General features: G+C 33.1%; 1 long non-coding RNA gene across 1 annotated transcript; it reads left to right on the forward strand.

The window, feature by feature from the left end:
* The first annotated feature begins 245 nt into the window (after window positions 1-245).
* LOC125420821 (uncharacterized) lies at window positions 246-3,659 on the forward strand. The gene is made up of 2 exons (XR_007239114.2): window positions 246-658; window positions 2,357-3,659. It is a non-coding gene; the product is annotated as an uncharacterized LOC125420821 (long non-coding RNA).
* The last annotated feature ends 569 nt before the right edge of the window (window positions 3,660-4,228 follow it).

Below are 4,228 nucleotides of genomic sequence, written 5' to 3' on the forward strand. Positions count from 1 at the left end.
GACTGATTAAGTGGATTTAAATCTCTGATTTTGTCATGTGGATATTATGAAGGTTATATTTAATCCAAGTACAATGATTCGGCCTATTTCGGTATATTGATCAAGAAAAAAAGGCTACCTATAAATGTATACATATACAAAGACGCATAACCACCCACACATATACTAAAATAGTAAGCCATAATTAATGAGAAAAGAGCTTAAAACCAGTAATGTATTTTTTTTTTTTTTTTTTGTTGGCTGAAATAATTATTATATCAAGAGGTTTAATTATTATATCAAGTAGTATAGAGAAGTTTTTTATGTATCTTTCCTTTGGTCTTCTTTCTCTGTACTCCGTCTCTGTGTTGAAGTTTGGGTCTTAGCATTGGCCATTGCTGTGGTTTCCATCACCATTGCTCTCTATAACCTCAACCTCTCTCCTTCCACAACCACCACCGACACCACCACCACCACCACCACCACCACCATTGCTCTCCAGAAATGTGACCGGACAAATGGAACTCACGATTGATAGATTTGTACAAGTGGCTGTGTTTTTGACGGTTGATCTGGAAGGGTGTGGGCAGTTTAGCAGTGTACAGAAAGCTATAGAAGTTGCTCCCCTGTGAAGTTCTTCTAAGACCCTCATAATCATCGTTGATGTGGGTACTTACAGGTAACAAGCTCTGTTTATTTTTTTTATTTTTTTATTTTTATTTTTTGTTTTTTATTTTTAAATAGAATAGAAACCAACTAAGGACGACGTAAAAAGAAGTAAAAATCTCAAGTATTTTATTAATAGTCAAGAAATATTATTTTCTCCCGTAATTTTCTTTTCCGCTTGACACGGCTCAAGCCCCCTCTAGTTTCTTAAATAAAGGAAAAATAAGCCTTCTTTATTTATTTCATCTTTCATCTTGTTTTTAAAATTTTTTATTTCTCAGTCATTTTAGTTGTACCAACTTTTTTTTTTTTCCTGCTTTATTTTTTTTCTAACAAAAAGATGGATAAATTAAAAAAGTAGGCTTCTTAATATTATGAATTATTGTTCCGGATTGTTGCCAAGATTTATTTATTTATTTATGTTCTTTTTCATTGGAATTTTTGTTTCATTGTTGGCATGGTTGATTATTTGCATGAGTGAATAGTAATTTTTTATTTTCTTCTCTCTTTTTTTTTTTTTTTTTTATTAAGGAAGGTATAGTAAGGGTCAAAATGATATTTCTGGATGATTGTTTTTTTTTTTTCCTTATATTTTAATAATATTCATTAGCTTATTTTTGGGATAACCAATTAACCTTCCTAATCAATTTTTTAAAATGACAAAAAAAAATTGTGGAAAGTGGGAAATTGAAAATCAAAAAGCTAAAGCGGTTTTGAATTATTTTACTGTTGCTGTGTTGACATTAATATGACATGTAAAAAATTAAAATATGGCACCTTATCATTCAATGTGTGCAATGTACTATATACCACATCATTTTGCAAATCAGAATAATTCCTCAATAATCAAATGATTAAAACAACGGTTTGGCATTATCTTATACCCTTTGCAATTGTAAGATAAAATATCAAATATCAAAACATAAGTGTAGAGTTAACAAATTGTAAGACATATCTAATGGTAGAGATGCCAATTGTGTAAGATTTATCCAATTGTATACACATAAATACGACCAACACACCACATTCCACAAACTCGAGTCATTACATTTGCTAACAGTTTGTGAAACTCTATATTGGCCAAGTGTAAAACGTATCTAATTGTAGAGTTATCCATTTAAACTTATCCAATTGCATACACAGACACAACTAACTTGTGAGTCTGATGTGGCATTAAATTCTTTGGTTTACTAGAGATGGGTAAGCACACAAAGACTTGTTGACTCAACGATAGTGGATCTGGATATGTTTTTGGTCTTAGATTGCACGTGCTTTTTAAATTGAACCCGTGTGTGCGAAAATAATAGGAGTGGCTTTCGGGGTTTTCAGAGGAAAACAGAGAGGGCCGCTCTGGTTTACGGAACAGGGGCTGTATAAGTGTGTGTGCTTGTAATCTTCTCTTCTCCATCAATGAAATCTAGTTTGCTTATCTAATTGATATATGCTTGCTGATTTCCTTGTTCTTTCTGTCACATTTGGTTGCTGATTTCCTTAACCTTTGACTTAAATATGATATATAACCTGGCTGTCATGCATGTATCTTAGCTTATTGATTTTTGATCTTGTAGAAATATATTTGCTTCTGTATGTATAAACATATATGGATCGGATTGAATCTATTGCTGGTTTGTTCTTGGATAGCTTGATAGATTGGTTTATTAATGTGCGATAGCTACTAGGAAGTCTAAACAAAACTCATATTGGTTGGCAGGGAGAAGGTGAAAGTGGATCAAAACAAAACAAATATGATATTGGAAGGCAAGGGTTATCTCAACAAAACAAATTACACGAAGAGAGTGTCATATGCAAAGCAGATCAATCAATCTGAAGCAGCTCATTTCATATGCAAGGGGTGAAATATGAAATGAGGGTCTCATAAGCAAATAAATAAAAGAAGGTTATTTTTCTTTTATTTAATCAGCAAGAGGTGACATGAGCCGTATTAATGGGGAAAAGAAAAATACAGAGAAAATTATTTCTCTTGACTACTAGTCAAATACTTTACAGTGCCAACGCAGTTCTACTCTCTTTTTACGTTGGTCTCAGGAAAAAGAGGGAGCTTGTTACCTGTAAGTACCCACATCAATGATGATGAGGGTCTAAGAAGAACTCCACAGGGGAGCAGCTTCTACAGCTTTCTGTACACTGCGAAACTGCGCACACCCTTCCAAGTCAACCATCAAAACCACAGCCACCTTGTTCATATCTATCAGTCGTGATTTTCATTTGTCCGGGTCACATTTTTGGAGAGCAATGGTGGTGGTGGTGGTGGTGGTTGTGGAAGGAGAGAAGTTATAGAGAGCAAAGGTAATGGAAAGCACAGCAATGGCCAATGGCCAATGCTAAGACCCCAAAATCTTCCTTTCATGGCTGAAGAAGAAACTTCAACAAGGAGACGGAGTACAGAGGAAGAAGACCAAAGGAAAGATATATAAAACCTTCTATATACACTAAATTATATGATAATGAAACCTTCTCTATGCTACGACATTAATGGTTTTAAGCTCTTCTCTCATTATTTTGGCTTGCTATTTTAGAATATGTGTGGCTATGCGTCTTTGTATATGTATACATATAAAGGGAGCCTTTCTCTTGATCAATATATCGAAATAGGCCGAATCATTGTACTTTGATTAGATAAAACAATATACAACCATGATAATATCCACATTGATGCATAGACAAAATCAGAGATTTAAGTCCAGTTAATCAGCCCAAACTAATAATCTTCATTTTGAGTTGCCTCTCAAATTAACTCTGAGATTTGCTCTATGTGTCCTCAACCACCAACAGCCAGTCCAAATTAAATCAAATGGAAGTCAAAGTGGGCGCACAACCTTCTCCTAAGGTGGGCACGAGTACAACCTTAATATGTAACGAGGCTCTGCATAATTAGTCTTCTGTAACATACTAAACTGGCTGTCAAAACAAAAGCCTTCCTCAACTTGTTTATGATATAATGCCTCGGAGACGAATATACTATATATGAAGCTTTTCATGTCTATTTTATACTATATGAGCTGTTTATGATCATTTCTATTTTTTATACATTTTCATATATATCTTCATGAATAGGGCTTTCTATTTTAATTTTAATTTTTTTATTTGATAAATATATACAGCTCAAATTCTGAATCATACACCAATTAACAATTTTTTTTTCCTTGTTCATTTTAAGTTTGTATTTGTTAATTAATTTCTTATCTGTATGAAAATGAAATGAAATGTTTTCCTACATTCTAATATTTCCTCTTCCTACCAATTTGTCGAGCTCAGGAAACTCAAAAGTGGTTCTCAATTACCATCCTCCTCATCATCACAATATTAATATCTTAGGCCTACTTTGATGTTCGTCATGTGTACCAACAGTAGTCTTTAACATACATATATTTTTCTCTTTGTTTAACAGTTTTAAACATCATCGAGTGACGTTGCAGACTTAATTAAAGAAGTATCACCAGTAGCTAGATAGTAGCATTATTATCTCGATTATACAGGCAATGGAGACTAATGATGGAGGAGATGATTTTTTATTATTATTATTTTGCTTTTTTTATTTTTATTTTTTGTTACATGTAAAAGA

Source organism: Ziziphus jujuba, chromosome 10 (genome assembly GCF_031755915.1).
Source record: "Ziziphus jujuba cultivar Dongzao chromosome 10, ASM3175591v1".
Classification (NCBI taxonomy): domain Eukaryota; kingdom Viridiplantae; phylum Streptophyta; class Magnoliopsida; order Rosales; family Rhamnaceae; genus Ziziphus; species Ziziphus jujuba.